Source organism: Ascidia mentula, chromosome 4, assembly GCF_947561715.1.
Source record: "Ascidia mentula chromosome 4, kaAscMent1.1, whole genome shotgun sequence".
NCBI classification, from domain to species: Eukaryota; Metazoa; Chordata; class Ascidiacea; order Phlebobranchia; family Ascidiidae; genus Ascidia; species Ascidia mentula.
The window spans coordinates 1,297,539-1,317,180 of NC_138569.1; the positions used below are offsets into that span (position 1 = coordinate 1,297,539).

The following is a 19,642-nucleotide window of genomic DNA, read 5'->3' on the forward strand; positions in this document are numbered from 1 at the left end:
CCAAGTTCCTGTGGCACCGGATGATATTGCGAAAACGGCGGTTATCACGCCTTTTGGCCTTTTCGAATTTCTTCGCATGCCCTTTGGTTTGAAAAACGCGGCACAAGCCTTCCAGCGACTTATGGACACGGTATGTCAATCCTTGGATTTTGTGTTCGTCTACCTAGATGACATACTCGTCGCAAGCAAGTCCCTCTCCGAGCACTACGACCATTTAAAACGCCTTTTTAAGCAGCTTTCAGATCATGGCCTCGTCATTAACCTCGGCAAATGCCAGTTTGGAGTATCCAAAATTGATTTTCTGGGACATCGGGTTGACACCAACGGTGCACGACCTCTTCCCAACAAGGTTGAAGCCATTCAGAATTTCCCTCGCCCTACTACTATCAAAGGACTCCAAGAATTCGCAGGTATGGTAAACTTTTACCATCGTTTTATTCCTGGGGCTGCACGCATAATGTCACCAATCTACGAATCACTTTCGGGCAATCCTACAAAGTTGATTTGGAGTGACAAGCTAAATTCGGCTTTCTCAGAGGGAAAAGTCGCCCTAGCCCGTGCCACACTGTTGCACCACCCTTTACTCGAGGCGCCGACCGCTGTAACTACCGATGCGTCACAGCATTCCATTGGAGCTGTCCTCCAACAATTTATTGACAATGCCTGGCGCCCACTGGCCTTTTTCAGCAAACGTTTACGACCACCCGAGCAGAAATACAGTGCCTTTGACAGAGAACTACTCGCCTTGCACCTTGCCATTCGTCACTTTCGATATTTTCTGGAAGGTCGCGTGTTTACCGCTTACACGGATCACAAACCTTTGACTTTTGCTTTTACTAAAGTGTCAGCTCCATGGTCATCGCGACAACAATGTCATTGAACCGCGATTTCAGAGTTTACCACAGACGTGCGACACATCGCAGGCAAGCAAAACCACGTTGCCGACGCACTCTCGCGCGGTTCCATTGATGCTGTTCGACTACCTCTGGATTTGGATTATTCGTCATTGGCAGCCGCTCAGTCCTCTCCCGAAGTTCAAGCGTATCGCACTGCTGTCATTAACCTTAAACTAGAGGACATACAGCTCGATCAATCCGGGACCACCATCCTCTGTGACGTCTCGTCCGGCTCACCCCGTCCAGTTGTTCCAACATCATGGCAACGCAAAATTTTTGACATAATACATGGTCTATCGCATCCGTCGATACGGTCTACACGCAAACTTGTCGCATCCAAGTTTGTTTGGCACGGCTTACGCCGCCAGGTCACCCTTTGGGCGAGACAGTGCATCCACTGTCAAAGGGCAAAAGTCCAGCGCCACACTCGTGCGCCTCTGGCGAACTACCCACCCTGTCGTGCACGTTTTCAACAGATCAACGTCGATATCGTCGGTCCTCTCGCACCTTCACAGGGAAACAGGTACCTTTTTACCATTGTTGACCGTTTTACCAGATGGCCGGAAGCAATTCCTATGCCAGATGCAACCACCCTGACGTGTGCACGAGCCTTCGCGTTCCATTGGGTTTCTCGTTTCGGAATTCCTTCCGACCTCACATCGGATCGCGGCCCCCAGTTTACCTCGGAGTTATGGACGGTTTTCACCCAACTTCTGGGAATCCAACTACACCGAACAACTGCGTTTCACCCTCAGGCTAATGGCCTTGCGGAGCGATTTCATCGGCATATGAAGAGCGCCCTAATGGCACGGCTAGCAGGCCCCAACTGGGTAGACCAGCTCCCGTGGGTTATGCTTGGCATCCGGACTGCTCCCAAAGAAGACCTGCAGGCATCATCGGCCGAACTTGTTTACGGTTCTACCATAACGGTACCCGGCGATTTCTTCCGTTTCGGCCAATCCTTTCCTACCCCTCAAGATGTCATTCCATCGTTGAGGGACACAGTGCGTCAACTGGTGCCGACATCGATGTCACGCCATGGTTCCCTTCGCACAATGCTCCCACAAGCGTTAAGCACGACCCCGTACGTTTTTGTACGCAAAGATGGACACCGACCCCCGCTTACGCCGCCATACGATGGCCCATATCGCGTCCTTGATCGCAATAGCAAGACTTTTACGCTTGCCATTGGTGGACACAATCAGGTCGTTTCCATCGACCGTGTGAAGCCTGCACATGTCGACCTCACACAACCGGTACAGGTGGCTGTGCCTCCTCGCCGCGGTCGACCCCCGACATCAACGCACCACCCACCGCCATCCGACCCGGGGCTGTCCGAGCCGGTTTCGCACACTTCGACTCCGCCTTTTCTGGTTCCACCTGAACCCTCGCATACATCACTGGGCCCACCGGAGCACCAGCCCAACTTTTCACATTCAGGCAGACACACGCGCACGCGTGGCAACATTCGTATTCCACTTCGTTTTCAGCGTTGATATATGTCCGTTTCTGGAGGGGGGTCATGTAGCGGCCTCTCTAACTACGTTTGCGCTCCTACAGCGAACCGGACAAATTGCCTTTTTTCTTTTACTCTCGTCCCTCGTGGTTTATTCGCCCATTGTGTCATTCCATTAGTTTGTACCTCGAATAAACACCTCGCTACAATATGTCATATTCAAATATAACCTTATTCAAATAGAATCATAAAACAAGTATATAAATTAATATTAACTATAAAGTAAAACAACTTGCTACAACCATGCACCTAACTCAATACAATCATACAATGCACTGAGCACCAACACTTTGACCATCACCAACCCACAATGTCATTCGGTCACAAGGTCACATGGTCACATGGTAAATCCATCCAAACCAGCAGGGTAGAATACAAGGTACAACAGCAACTAATATTAACAATCTCACTCTCTTTTGTTTTTTGAAGAAAAACAACCAGTGGAAAGTACTATTCCAAGATTTGCAGTTTGTGCACCTTTCTTTGTTAGACAATCTGCTAACTGTTCTTTTGTCGGTACCCATAATATTTCTGTGACGACGCAGTCATTGATCATTTCACGTAAAGAGCCAACATCGATACGCAAACGTTTGTCTGCTACATTTTTTGTTGTATATGCAGCCGTGTATAGCGACTTGTTGTCTGTCACCACTTGTACTGGAAGCTTTGTTTCCATTTGCTTTCCCTGCATTATCTCACACCAGAGTGAGTTGAAGTATATGGCAGCATCTATGCCATCAGTCATTGCCAATGTTTCTGCAGCAAGAGTACTTCTTACAACTCTTTTAATCCTCTTTGATTGCCAACTTAAAAGATTACATTTGTTGTCTTCCCCAACCAAAAATAAAAGATAGGCTCCTTGGCTGCCACCATCTGACAAATTGCCAAAAGCAGCATCGGTATAGACAACCAACTTCAAATTCTGATTGTGTCCCAGATTTTGATACTTTAGCATCATACAATCTGCTTGAGCCTTTCGGATCACTTTGTTGCAATCAAGAATGTCCTTTACTGTACTATGCTTACATCTGGATGCAAGCATACAAACATCAAAACTTAAGTCTGGTCGACTTTAAGTACACAACCACAATAACTGACCAATTTTCATTCTCAGAATATCTTTTTCCTCCACAGAAAGCTCATCATTGAGTTTCTCTTTTCTTGCAGGTAAGATCTTCATCTGCTTTAATTGTTCAACATATTCAGCTTGGCTTATGTTGATCATGCCTTAACCCTCGTTTACTTCCAGTCCTATGTACTTAAAATTGTTCTGATTCTCTTTGCCGATTTTAAACGTTTGACGAATACGTTCAATAACAGAACTCTCAAACTGCTTCGACCCAATCCACATAAAACCGTCAACATACACTGACACCATACCTTGCAAACTGTTGCCGTCATGCCAGTAAAATAAAGCAGGATCCAACAAACTAATTTTTGCACCAACTGAAATCATAAAATGCTTTACTCTGTCATACCATGAACGTGAAGCATCCACCAATCCATACACACACTTCTTTAACTTCCAAACTGTGCCTGGTGGACAGTTTGCCTCATTCGGCGGCACAACATGTAAATTTCGATTTAAAGCTTCACCCTGCAAAAAAGCAGTTTTTATATCGATACAATTCAGTTTCCAGGCCTTTTGTCTGGATATACACATCAACAACCGAAGACCATCTTTGGTGCAAGTGGGAGACTCCTTATCCAAGTAATCTTGATTAACCTCTTCAAATCCTCTGGCCACTAACCTTGCTTTAGGTTTAATGCCGTCATTAGTTTCTTTAAGAGACAAGACCCACTTCAAAGAAATGCAACCCACCTTTTGCCACCTCCTCATAAACACCATTCTCCTTCCAACTTTTTAACTCTGCCATTTTCGCTTCTTCAAATGAAACTGTATTAGAAACAGCTCTGTATACATGTTCTGTAACCACATTACAATCATTGTTTGTTACAGCCAGATCTTCTACTTCTTCAAAATTCTTCCATTCTTTCATACCCTTTTTACTCTCAGGAGTATTGTACTCAATGTTGAAACAGTTCTTGTATTTCCCCTTGGCCTTCCCAGCTCTGCTCAAAACCTTGGCTGAGAACTCTTCTCCATTTTGCTTAAACAGCACTGTTTTGTTCACCAGAGAGCCCTTAACCTTAACAGGCACATGAGAATCTACATTTGCTGTGTTATCTCTTTCAACTTCCTTGTCTACAATCTCCTCTTCATCAGTTGACGAACTGTAATTTTCAACGTCATCTCCACTTTGTTTTCTTACAGAAATCTTCGCATCAGCAGGTTCTATACGACAAACATGTACTTTCACATATTGTCCTCCATGTCGTAGAAAAACAACAGGGCCATCTTGGCCTAAAACATGAGCCGGTCCTCTCCATGGAGAACCATCACGTTTATAGTACACTTTTTGACCAATGTCATACCTCTCACCAGTCTTTCTGGTTTGAGATCTCAATGCTCTCCGAATCTTCTCGGACGATTCAGCTTCCACAAAAGCTCTTCTTGCAGCATGCAAAGCTGCAATATGCATACCAACATTCTCACTGTTGGCCTTTTCTTCTAGTGCTGGTAATTTGTTAACCAACACTGTAGGGAAGTTTGCGTTGGCACCAAATACCAACTGATTTGGACTGAACCCATTGTTATTAATCATTGAGTTCTTGGCACTCAATGCCCAAGCCAGTGCAATGTCCCAATCACATTTGATGTCTGCTTTCACTTTGCACAAAATGTCAGTCAATATCTTATTGTGTCTTTCACACAACCCATTAGACCACGGAGAATAAGCAGGAGTAGTCACAATATCAATGTTAAAATTAGCACACATATCATGAAACTCTGAGTTATTAAACTCAAGACCATTATCACTTAAAACTTTATGCGGTGCCCCAAATATACTAATCCAATACTTCATGAAGCATTTTACAATGGTAGACGCATTTTTGTTACGAATTATTACTTCACTACTAAATCGGCTAAACATATCAACAATGTGAAAATACCACAAACTTGGTTCCAGTTCATGTAGATCCATAGCCACAACATCATTAAATTTCTCTGACCATGAAAATCCAACAACAGGTTTAGCAGGTGGCTTTTTGTGTAATTTACACACTTCACAGCTATCAATCACACTTTCTATTATATGAGTGTATTCTTCCTGCCAAGAATTAGCATTTTTTAAAAGTTTCTCCAAATTGCCTTTGGATGCGTGACCAAACTGTTTGTGCAATTTCAAAATTGCTTTGGTGAGCTTTGACTTGGAAAGTTTATCTTCAAACAGTAAAATTCTTTCACATTGGTTATTCTTATTCATTCGTCGAGGCAAAATGTACAAACAATAATGTCCATTACTGGAAACCAATAGCTTTACCTTTTCTCTAAACATTGTAACAGTGTCATGTTGTAAATCCATTGTAGTGTTTGCTTTCTTAAGTGATGTTTTGCTCAATAACAAGGGAATGTCGTCTTGAACAATTGACAGCATTGTGTTACAAGTATGGTAACAACATAGTCACTGATAAGTTCCCCTCATCTATCAGGTGGTATTACAATCTGTTTAGTCATGCAGAATTATTATTTTATAAACTTTGACTCAATAAATATCTAAAAATAAAGAAAGTGTGTTTATTTAATGTAAAAAAAACTTCTAAAAGTAAAAATATTCCTATATCATTAGATTGTCCAAATACATATAATGCTAATGGACCAATCATCAAGAGCAACAGTTTTACATACCAATCAATAAATCAAATCAAATCATGTTCAATAGGCAAGTTTAAATGTCCAGCAGGACAGGAGTTGTTTTACAGCAACTCAACTCCTGGTATCGGAGATACAACTTGTCAAAATGATGCAAAATGGTTTGGCGCTGATGGATTGGAATGTTGGTCAGGTAATAGTTTTGCAGCTTGAGATTTCTTTACTTTTTTTTAATTATGATTCTTTTAAAGCAAAACATATTATAAACCTAGACTGTTGTAATTGGTAGTAAATGTCATTTATGGATGTTTTGTTTTTATATATTTTGCCTATTAAAATGAAACATTATCACATTTACTGGATTTAAAACCACATACGAATGTGTTAAAAAATATTGCAAGTCGCAAGTAAATTTTACAGGCAAAGTTAAGTGCTTTACAACAATAATTATTGACAAGTTTGTCATTCAAAATGTTGGATACACTGATAACCTTGTGCGATAAAACATATCAATGTGAAGGAGTAAGTTAAAGGTGAAATACATTGAAACATATAACTGTGGAAAAAATATGTAAATGCAACATTAAACATGTAAGCCACACATACAGTAGGGTAGAAAACTTTAGCTTACAATGGAATAAATACTGCATATGAAACCATTCCATCATTGTGAAATGTTGTAAAACAACATATTTTATTCAAAGATCCTAAACCGTCACTTACTGGAAATTTTTATGGAGTTTCTGGAACAAATATTTTCTTGACATGTAACATTTCTCATTCCACTTATCCAAGTGTAATTGATTTCACCTTCTATGTTGGCTCAGACATTAAAACACAGGTTTGTTAATATATGGAAATAGCACATAAAGAAAAAAACAAATAAAAACTCTTTTTATCAATTAAGGTCAGTTCCTTGTACAAATTACCCCTTCAACAACATATGAATGAGCTGCAAGTCTACTGTCAAGCAAATTCAATGTACACTGCAGTCAATAACAGTCTTGGAATGTCATCTCATCACAAGTTAAATGTACAATGTAAGTTTCCAAGATAATATTGACTCCATTGCTTATAAACATTTTATAACCCAAAAGAAGATAATTCAGTTATTTCCATTGTGATACATTGTTACCCTTCTGTGTTATTGAGTATTTACCCCGACCTGAGATCTGCATCAACCACTTCATATGCTTTTTTTATAAAGATCAAAATCAATTAAATTTATTAGTTTATAAATGTACGTATTTAGTATAAATGTGTTCAAATTATTTAGTTTATACCAATTTTTTATTAAAATGTAAATGTATAGATAATATCAATAACTCACAAAAAGTGATGGACTATCAGCAGCAGTGCGATCTTATTTAAATTTAAAAGAAATATTAATTTCACCTTGACGACATCGTCAGTTTCTGTGCTAAAAAAAGAATAAAAATAAAAATAAACAAAAACAAAATTAATGTTAAATCAATGAAATGTTTTCATCAGGAAGCAACCCTCAACAAAGACCCTCAATTGCTGCCAAACAGCAAAACCGCGATTACCACCTAATAAACCAATCAAAGAATGCGCAGAAGAAGAGAAGTCCACTGTTTGGCGGCATTTGAGGGTCTTTATTGAGGATAGCTCCCAGTTTATACTGCAGGTTTTTTTGTTTGTTGATTCTGATATGATTGTTGCATTCAGATCCACCTTCAATTTCCAACATCACTGCACAGGGGTTATTTCAGCAAATTGAAAACCAATATATTATTTTGCAAAATACCAGTGTAAGCTTAAATTGCATTGCAAATTCGAATCCCAAATCCACATGTGTTTGGTCTTATAATAACTTGAATGAAAGCAACCATTCATGCAGCTTAGATAGAAAATTTATTGATTCTACAAATGCAACTTGTGAAGCCACTAATGGCATTGGTAGTTCTGCCAACAAAACTGTTACAATTGTGTCAGTTCCAACATTGAGTAAGTTATTTTTCAAGCTTTTTTTTTTGATTTGGTCTTTTTTTTTCTTTAAAATATTCTTATTCAGGACAACCGAAGATAACAGTTAATGGTGAAACAGTTAATAACAATGCAACAAAGCTTCTCAATGAAAGCAATGCTGTTAAATTTAAATGTACTGTTGACTACCAAAGTTATCTTGGTACGATCTTTAAATGGACAAAAGATGGGATTGATGTTGAGATAGATGTTAATAACGATCGCATTTTGTCAAAAAATGTTACACCAAATGACACTGGTACATATGTATGCAAGTCTTCTGATGAGTTTGGAAGTTTCCAAACAATGATTAACATTGATGTTCAATGTAAGTTGGCACCAACGATAGTTTGCATGTGGTGATAATTTGAAATGCTTGACCTTTTTAGATCTGCATGTTTCATTATTTCTCTTAAAAGCAGAGTGTTGTTTGACATGTTGTGTAAATAATTTGTTTTAGAAGCTGTTGCACAATGTAGCATTCAGTGGAAATCTTAATTGATCCAAATTTGTTTTGTTCAAGATTAACTTTACCTTTAAGTGTGTCATTTGACTACCTTATTTTTGGAATTTGTATGGTATCTTGGTGGAGCTTGAACGATTTAATTATCATTTATTTTGTTTCTTGTTTAACCTGTTATAACTTGGTTGTCAGTGAAAGGGTTTCTTTTGGCTGCAGCAGTTTTATTCCAAAATTGCCACTTACTCATGAATTCCAATCGTAAAACACCACATTTAAGTATAGAACAGTTGTTTTGTAAAATCACTGCAAGCTGTTTCTTTTTGATTCCCTTTTTGCAGAATTTTTTCCGATATACTATTTGTATAAATGTGCATCAAAGCCAATGAATGATTGAGCACTTGGCATAATGCTGCTGTTTACAATTTAACATTTTTTATCATGTACCAATTATTGTTCTATACTATTTAAACATTAATAGTATAAATTTTGTAATTGTTCTAATGCTGGCTTTACAAGTTAATTTATTTTCATAGACCAACCATACACTGACAGCAATTTGAACTGCCAACCAAACCAACCATGTAATATTATTGTGTATTCAAATCCTCCACCTAATGCATCTGTTTTAATATCACCAGGTTTGTAATGCTTGAATACTTATCTTAAACATTTGTTTCAATAAAATATTTTTTTAGGAGGTTGGAATAAAAATCTTACATGGATGTCAAATAATCAGCAGGGGTTCACGTATCAAATTAATGTAAGTTTTACTGTTTATGATATGAAAGTGATCATGACAAACCAATAACCAAACACTTAACATTTGTTGAGTACAAATCAAATTTCTTGTCATAAAAAATTATGTACATAGAAAAAGATTTTATGTTAAATTAAAATTAACAAAAGACGTTGTACACTTGTCATTGCACATTTGCTTTGCACGTCCAAGAAGTTGTTTTGTGAAAATATTGTGTGGTAGCTGCACAAACGATGTTTGAAAACTTTAATTAAAATAAGCATTTGGGTCACCTACAGATATCTGGGTGTAGAGTTTGTAATCTAATTTTATAACATTCTAAGTAGAATATTAATTTGCTTCGTTAACTGTGCAATACCAAAACAAGCTGTATAAAACATTGGTGGTTGTAATTGTATTTGTTTTCATGCTCTAGGAGCCTACAGGAACTTACCCTCTGGCAGTTACAAATTCAATTGGAACAAGCTCGATTACAATAACAGTATCTGCAATCACTATCAGCCAACTGGGAATGATTATTGGAATATCTGTAGCAGTCGTTGTTGTGATTCTTGCAATAATACTTGCAGTATTTTGTTTCAAAAGATCAACAGGTAAGTGTGAAATTGTAACATGTTTTATAATGTTGGGTTATTAAACCCAAAGTTTTGTTTCATATTGATTTGAACTTACAGGTAACATCATGAAAGGAACACCTGCTAAGGTTTCACAGCAAGCACCTGTTTATTTGGACACACATGTGTATGAAAACACACCTCCACAACCTAATTCACCCACGTATGAAAACACACCTGAGTATCAGAATGTGGCAACTTATCAAAACACAACTGGAAACCAAAGTGCATCAGCATATGAAACATTTGGGCGCAGTGAAATACTTTAAATATAGATTTAAGAGAGAATATGAATGTACTGACCACTACTACATTCTAGAATTACATTTGGTTTAAGTAGATATAAACTTAAATTTTGTGTTTAACTTCTCTGCTAAAAGGGTTTGTGCAAATTATTACAGTGCACTGTTTATGTAAAAGTGTTGTGTATTATATATGATCATACATCATTTGAGTGGTAAACTTTAGCATCTTTTGATTTCTGTTTGATTTTGAAGCTGGTTCGAAAACTTTTGGAAAGTTGTAGATTGAAAATTCCTGATATGTCCGAGCAAAACCATTCTCTTCCTTATACTGCTAGGGTTTCAGTTTTACCTCACGGAAGAGAACACTCTCCTTTTGTTTTCTAGTTTATTTTCCTGTGTAAACTTACAATGTTCTAAGAAAACTGTGTCCAGCCTGTGCTTCCAAAAAGAACTTTATGTTGATTCTCCTTTGAAATAATCCCTGATCGGTTTGTTTTCTATTCATGTTTTTTTTTACTCTGACAGTTTATAATGAGTTTACTTATTGTCAATCACTGTGTGTTTTTAATATTGTAATTAAATGAATGTGATCTTCGTTGCGTAGAGTTTCTATTACAAGGATTTTTCTATCGCCAACCTATAGTGAGCAATAGGAGAATGGGCGGTAATTAAGTGATTCATTACAAGGAGGTTTTGAAACCAGGAACACTTCCTTGTTAAGAGGAAAACTGTTCTCAGATAAATGACCAACAATTTAGAAATTTAAACAGCACCTGACGGATTTACAACTGAAAATTATAACGATATCGAAAATATATTCTTTCTTTGTAGCACATTTTTTTTATTTAGATTTCTTTGTAACGTTTAGATCCCTAAAACGTTGTATGCAAGAATGACATTTGACGCCGTATGTGTACAATATCCCTAGTTTGGCGTTCAAGTCCGCACCAACAAGGGTGTCTGATAATCCTTACCAACTTAACTTGCCTAGTTTCTTTTGACGATTTATTAGAAACAGTTTTCCCGAAACCAAACACCCAAAAAATCTACACAAAGGTCGATACACAATACAAATTTTCATAATAATCAAATAGAAAGTATTTGTACTCACTCAAGGTTACTGTCCAAATATTGAATCAAATGCAGTGTCAAAATGTAGACTGTTTGCTACACTGACGCCGAAATTTCTATAGATTACGCAACGTGATATAACGAACGTATGTAGAGTTTTAATGTTTGTGCAATCGTTTCATTTCGTTCTTTCCCATACTTAAAAGAGTTTTGGACGATTTTATAGCCTATACTGTATTGTATAAAAATTCTGTTTTATCTGGCGCCTCTTACTCGTCATAAATTGTTTGGTTTGACAACTTTGTGTAGCCCAACACTGTTGTAATTTTCCCGGATTTATGGCGATTTAATCCATTGCTACAATCACTGTGCCGCTTACTTAGTGATTAAACTAATGTGATCAATATGAAGTAGCGTTTTTACGTTAAAACAACATGCTTGTGACGAATACGCCAAAGGCGGTGGTTTACAGGCAAGGACTTCTTTCCTTTAGAGCACTTTCGTGTTCGCCAGAAAGCATGTGCATTGTGTGTTTTGCTTTCTTGGCTATCCACCACCTTCTTTGCTCAAGAGTTACCAATGTAATAAGTTTATAACTTAGCTGAACCTTTGGAGTTGCACAAACATAGTTTTTTAATATGTACTGTGATGGCTTTTATCCGACCGCATTATACAATGAATTGCTTCACTTTTATGGCACAAGAAACAGTATAGTGTCACAAATACCTTTTAGTTTGCAAAAAAACAGGGTGTGTCATTAGACTAAAACGACTTAGTTGTCGTTTAATAAATTCCTGCATGTGAATCAAGGACAGTGATGACAATGCTGAGTTTGAATCATTGTCATAACGCAGCTTTGATTGCTATGATTAATACTTGGTTGTAACTGGATAGTTTAATAGGTTACTGTGCGCTGATGCAACCAAGATATGCTTCGACATTATACAGTCAACCAGGAAGTATTTCTATTACATTTTAACGCCTGTCAAAGCGTTACAAAGAGTGCAATGACGCCAGGCTTTATCATATTGCCCAGTGGTCACACAAATCTATAGTACGCACATATTCATCCCAGTGTATTGTTAAATTGTTTTTCCCGCAAGAAATGCGCAAGCTAGCCCTAAATAAATAAAATATATTGCGTCATTTTCAAGCCACAAAGTTTGGTTAACCATTTTTATTCGAAAAAGTTGGTTTTAATTAATTGCTTGACGTAATAATGTCACATACACAGTATATGTACAGGAAAACTAGGAAATGGTCATACAAAAGGTTATGTGTTGTTTGCTAAGGCATAAGGGATGGTGCGTTGTGTAAAATGCTCATAATACACATGGTTCGTGTACAGGGTGGATATGGATGTTTAAACAATCGACTACTTTCACTTTCTCGGTGAGAGCCTTTTTTAGAATTAAAGGTCACCGCATCAGTCACCGCACAATTGCGACAGAGTTATGTCTGTCAAGTAGACAAATTTTTAGAACAAATCTGGAATATTAAGGCACTTTTTCCCATTTACTGTACGCGAATTTTAACACCAAATTCAGGACATATCCGACAAAATTTTGCCACCCAAACATTGTTTTAAGTTGAATAACCCTTCATTTATTGTGGATGAAGGGTAATTCGCGTCATGGTTTCATCTGAAACAGATTTTTGTAAACTTCTGAAAAAATTCGCACTAAACACAACTTTTAAACTGAACTAGCAGAGCAAGAATAATTGTGAAACGTAGCTAATATATGTTTTTTGTTGCACTAAAAGCTCTTTCAGTTGTCAATTTCGCCTTTAATCATGTACAATGTCACGCCGATTTATAGTTATGTATCTCAGATCTGAAAATTCCAAATCCAAGAAAAAGTATGAACGGAAATATAAAATATCTCTTGCGGTAAATACATTCTTAACGCTCTCTAGCGGATAAATAATATTCGCTAAAGTCACATTTTTACAAAGTGAGATACTAAAACACCTAAGTTGGGAAATTTTGTAACAGCCGACCAACTGCACAAATAGGTTAGTTTGTTACAAGTGAACAGACGAAAAAAACACGTATAGTTAGAAATTCTGTTTTCAAGGTCCTCTGCAATAATGACCTGTCGGCTGTTTTGCTTGTCTGTCGGTAAACGTTGCTGAGTCTTGTGACTTATATAGGGACCTAATATTTTCATAAAATGTTCCACCTCCTGGAAGAACAGGGGTCTAAAAAGCACTTCTTTAGCAAGCAACTTTGCACAGAATGTGTAGAGAAGGAATGGATCTTTCATGAAACCACAAATGGCTTTTCACTTAAACCACAGGTCGGGAACCTATAGCTGGCGAGCCAGATGAGGTTCTTTTGATGACGGCATCTGGCTCGCAGATAAATTTAAGTTGGAACTTTAATAAAAATAAAACTTTTTCTGTAATATTCCATAACGTAACAATCCATTTGTAACAATCAACCACAACAAACCGATAAAAGTCGCATTAACTGTAAAGTGTTACCAAAGAGTAAACTCAGACATTTACCGTTTTTGTAAGGTTTTGCCTAAAATGCACACGTTAATTGCATTAAGTGTTGAAAATTTTATATGGTTCTCACAGAAATACAATTAAAAATATGTAGCTCCAAGGCTCCTTTAGCCAAAAAGGTGCCCGATCTCAGCTTTAAACGATTCATTTTTCTGTAAATTCATTCTGTGACTGACCATGCACCAAGTAACTGATTTGATTCAAATTGACCCGATTCGAAATGTCCAAAATCTACCAAAACCCGAAAGACGCTAAAGTGCGCATTAGCAACAGCACATGAATATTTGCTCTGTCAATCATTAAATTAACCCTCATGCATCACCGGTTACTTTGTTACGTCATCCTTGTGACAGAGGGCAGAATACAAGGTAGGCATTTCCCCCCGACAAAATTTGTTTTCATAGAAATACAAATATGCGTCCTTCGTGTTTGAAACCCCTGGAAACCAAGAAAACAGGTGGTGCGACTAACCCTTGCAATTTAAACTATTTTTTCCAGTGGGAAAAACCTTCAAAGTTCATCTTCACAATATTCCTCCTTTGCGTAAATATGTTGAATCCCAGTAACTTACCGTCCTCCACGTTTACATTGTCCGACCGATAAGGGAATCAAATTTTCATAAATATATTTAACGTATATAGCTAGGCAGATTTAGCAGTTAGCTTGAAGCTATACCTCTATAGAGTTTCACTTCGCATATTTATTGACTTCATTTCGGGTGATTTTGATGACTTTTGTGAATGCTTTTATACCTGGAGTTATAATGTGAAGTCAAATGACGCGGTCGAACGTTTGAACAGACGCCTTTAAAGCAGCCCCAAGATCTTTATGACGATTTAGTTTAGTTATGCTTGGAATTCGTAACGCTGACTTTGATTGTTCTGCTTCTGAATTAATTTATGGCCAACTCACAGATTGCCTTGTGAGTATTTTAAAAGTACAGCCATTAGATGGCATTAGTTCCGAATATGCGAAGCAGCTTTCTTCTATCGCGAAAGACATCAGATTTTCGACCGTAACTCGACTTCTCAGTTCTCGAGGACTTTAAGGATACAGATGAAGTCGATGACACTGTTCCCAAATTTGATGCTTTAGATGTGTTTCTAACATTGTCTAAATTTGAAGAAGAAACAGATGAGTCAAATCCTCTTTTTTCCATCAGCGAAGGTAGCTTAACAGCTTGCTGGACCGATGAACATGATTCGAGGCCTGGAAGTTTGGTGCGCTATCGTGACTAACTCGAATATTTACTATTAGTTCTATGTTTGCAAGTCACTGCGATCTGCGTTAGACCGAACGTTTGAATCTGCCTATTTGTGGAAAGAGTCAATATACAGGGCGATATCAAAGACAAAGAAATACTTAAACAAAAAAGAAATACTTTACGCGACAAAGGAGACTTAGAAGAAGTAGCGCAAGACGTAACACAAGCGAGATAACTAACGGAGGCGATATAATACACGGGTGTAAATGTAAAAGAGTTGGAAGCATTTTCGAAATTACAAGTTCAAACAAAAGGTATCGAATTATGACAAGCCGAATTCCCTACACAGCTTCCCCACCGGACAAGTGTTTGTCTATATCTTTGTTGCTTGGACGTCGATTTTGCGCCGCGGTTTCGGGAAAAACTTGTGTGGAATAGGCGTAGTCAATCGTCGTAAAACTATGCATTAAAATGGGTGGAGTATAACCGGAGAAGACGAAATGGCACCAAAGAGTAAACCGTCTGTCAAGATTCCAAAAAAAAGTCAAGTTGGTAATTCTAGGCAGGGTTGGCTATACGCATGTCGATAAGCAAACAAGCCAAATCATCAAAAACTATACATGGAAATTAAACCAGCAGCACAGCTTTTGCCGTCTACAGCTCGTTGACCTTGGTTTTGCCAACTGGTCAATCCCAAACTAAAAATGGAGCAAGGACGTTGATCTGTATGAAGCAAAAAATGTAAGCAGACATGCAAACAGTGATACATTATTTAATGTCACGCTGATATTTTGTCTGCGGCTCTGAGTTTCAATGAAATTCACGTTTAACTCGCTCGGTCGTACAAATACGTTTTATCAAACACAGTCATCAGCGTACCTGACAATTTGAAAGGACAGATTTGTTAACAATTATTGTTGTAGGGCACCTAATTTTGCCTTTAGCATTTACGTGCGGCTTACATTAGATGGCGGTTTATATTAATTTTGTAACACTGTCGCATGCGGCTTACATTCGAGGGCTGCTTACAATCGGGGGCTGCTTACAATCGAGTAAGTACGGTAAATGTTCAGAGAATTGTAAGTCCAAAAAATAAAGATTGGTTGCAATTCTAGAAATGTTGCAGAGTTTGGGCACCAGTAAAGGCACACAAGGGCTCACTGAAATCTAGATTTATTATCGTCAATAAGAATTTACCTGTGAGTTAGTTCAGTGCGGCGAAGAAGAATTTGTAGTAAACACAGATATGCATTTGTGTTATTTAATTGTTTTATTGCTTCCACTTCAGATAGCTTGTTCTCTATTAAAAGGTCGTTAGAGTCACGTGAAAGCGTATGTAAACGTCTCGGTGAATGCATTAAGTACAAACATCACAAAAACAACAATATATCAACAGAATATTAAAAATACATGTGTTGAATAACGCAAAGCAGTTTTTTAGCAGCCAATGGTTTCACCTTTCACATTGGAGCTAACCATATCCACTGAATATTGTTATGTTCAGTGTACACAACACCATGCAAAGTATTTCAGACTAAGTAAAAGAAGTCAGATGGTATATGATGCTCAGATTGCTTTGGAATTGCATTTGATAAAATATTTATACATCTTCTCTTGGATTTTTGTGTTTTTGTTACAGCACTTGTCTGTGTGAAAAGATCAACTACAGTGTCATAAATTTGTTTACACAGCTAAGAATGGATTTGAATTTAGCAATATTTTTGATAGTAATCTGTGCTTTTTCGGATTGCAAAATTGGTAAGTGCTTGGTAACCTAATGAAAACACTGCACTATTTACTAATGGATACCAATGTTTTTGGTGGAATGGTAAGTTATATTTTACCAATAACAATAAACAACACCAGGTTTAATTATTTAGAAGAACACATGTTATTTGCCTGTCAGTATACATTTAGAATGTGCATCCAAACAGCCACCATTTCCAATATAGCAATTAATATTAGGGTGTGATAAAATTCAATATAAAACATTGGTGTTTGTTACATTTTTATGGTAGCAGAAATGACATCGATATTTAAAATAGGAAGCTTTCCAAAAACATTGTACTTGGTCTTATTTAACAGGTAACTGATAGCCTTCTTTACAGTCATTACTTGTAATAATATAATTATACTGTAAAGGGGAGTATTTTGTGACAAGATTTGTGCTCTCTGTCTCAAAACAGCAGCTCTCTGTCTTGAAAGTTGCAAAATTATTCTGGTAATAAATTGGAGTTTAGGGTTATTATGTTGTTTTCCATCCAAATCAACTAAATTAGAAAAGGGCATAGAAAGGTACTTATTAAAGTTGGGTGGCTGTATGGAAATGTGGAGTATAGGGTTGTGGCTTACTAAATATGAATTCTACTGGTATAATATAATCACTAATAAACTACACTAAGCCACATATTTTTGTTTGTCTGTGTTCACATTAGTAATTATATTTATTTTTTTCAGTTGCACAGCAAATCCAGGAATCCCATGGACTAACAAACAAAGGAAGGGTAGCTGTGAACTTTTCCCCAATCTTCACAATTATGCTACCTCAAGAAACCTCATCTTGTTTTTGGAACGTGAATTCAGTTGTAAACCAGTTCTTAGGACCAACTGGATGTGTGCCTCCATCCCATCTCCCATCTAATATTCAATGCTCAAGCAATTCTGGAGGTTTCACTTCAACATATGTTGCAGCTGCTCTAACATCCAGCCCAGCAAACTACACTGTGTCCCTTCAATGTTCACCTTTAAACATCAACACATTTATTTTGTTTAGCAAATGTAAGTAATTAGGTCATTATACTATTATTGAGTTACTTAAGTTTAATAGGCCCGAGATATTTTATGAGCCAGAGACATAATATCCGTATTTGTGTTTACTAGATTGTCCCAGTGTGATTTCAAATGCTGGACCAAGCACAGTTGGAAATAATCAAACCTATGGTGCATCAACACAATTTAAATGCCAAACAGGACAGGAGTTGTTTTACAGCAACTCAACTTCTGTCATCAATGATACAACTTGTCAAAATGATGCAACATGGTTTGGTGCAGATGGATTGGAATGTTGGTCAGGTACTGTGTAAAAACCTGTTTATACATATATACATATTTTTTTTGGGGGGGGGGGGGATTCTCATGATTTTTATTCTGTGATAATCATAATAAAAATGCAGTATGCATGCATTATGTTACCAAGATATATATTTTTTTGTTTTTACAGTGCTGAATGTGCACAAGCACAATACTTTGCTTTGTTTAAATTTACAAATCAAGTAAACATGTAACATAATATACAGTTATGTAACTGATAAAAATACAAATACAAAAAAAAACTGTTTTATGCAGCATTAACATAACTGTTTAATTGCTTTTGTGCGAAATGTACATTCTTGGGCTTCAAGTTTTGTAAGGGTATTGGTTACCGTTTGCAACATATTTTTGCCATGTACAACGACAGAAGTACAATTACCTTCACTATTATATATAATATAAAATTTATTGTTTTGTTAAGTAAAATGATTTTATGCTTTGAAAAGTGGTTGCTACTGCTATAAGGCCGCCATTAAAGAGTTAATGAACAAACCATTGAAACAATGGCAAAATTGTGCATGGTAAATGTTTTGGTAAATATATTTGGTTTAATATACAATTGGCGATGGTGTTTTATAGCTAGAAATATGTTAAGACGAAGTGACCTGATTTATTTCAGCTCCATTTCCAAGCCTTACTGGAAGTGTATCTGGACAAGCTGGTAGTTCAATAGACGTTGGTTGCACTTATAACCAGAGCATTATACCTACCGGGAATCAATATGTTGTTGAAGTTAATGGAAAAAAAATTCAAACAATACCCCTTGTAAGTTTAGAAATTGTTCTATGTGAAGTCAAAAAATTGAAGTTCTGTAGTTCTATAAATTGAAAAATATTACTGTAGGTGCCATTTGTTAAGCAAAAAAATAATCCGCAATAAAAAAAATTTTGCCACACTTCATTATTGACATAAAATATATTAATTTGCAAACTCAAATTACATTCATTTGAATAGTGACCAGAAGCAACTTGGATTACATATAAAATTTAAAAAAAAACATTTATAGTTTACTTATTTTCCAAAGAATAATTTTAATGTGAGTTGCTTTTGTGTTGTTGACAAGGCTCACTGAATAGCAAGGGAAACATGTTGTTTTATGTTTCACCTAACATCTTTGCAGATGATAACATATGCTGTCAACAAATTTGTATTTAAGGATTTGCTTTGTAAGTTTCTAGTCATATGGAATTTTGTTTAAGGGCCGGACATACCAATTTCAACTTACTCATGAAATGAATGGGCAAATGATTCGATGTCAAGCTCTTACAAATTACACAAAGGTCAGCCCTGACAGGGGATGGTCTCAACCAGCAATATTAAATGTATCTTGTGAGTAGAATTTTAATTATTGTTTACTATTGCAACATATAATTTCACCAGGAGGTCTTTTTGTATATTTGAACACGTTTAAATAATTATTATACCAAGAACAGGAGATGATTTTTTTCATTTTTACTTACTGCACAGGGTCCTAAAAAGTAAATTTAATGAAATTCAGTACTGCAGAAGTTATACCGGTAAATATATTAATGCATGCATTTTTGATTATTTTATATCTAAAAATCTCGTAT

The 19,642-nt window shown here is 36.9% G+C and overlaps 1 protein-coding gene across 1 annotated transcript in view; it reads left to right on the forward strand.

The window, feature by feature from the left end:
• Window positions 1–19,642, forward strand: part of LOC145899869 (uncharacterized) — a 194,946-nt gene that overhangs the window by 111,422 nt on the left and 63,882 nt on the right. The gene's annotated exons all lie outside the window — the stretch shown is intronic.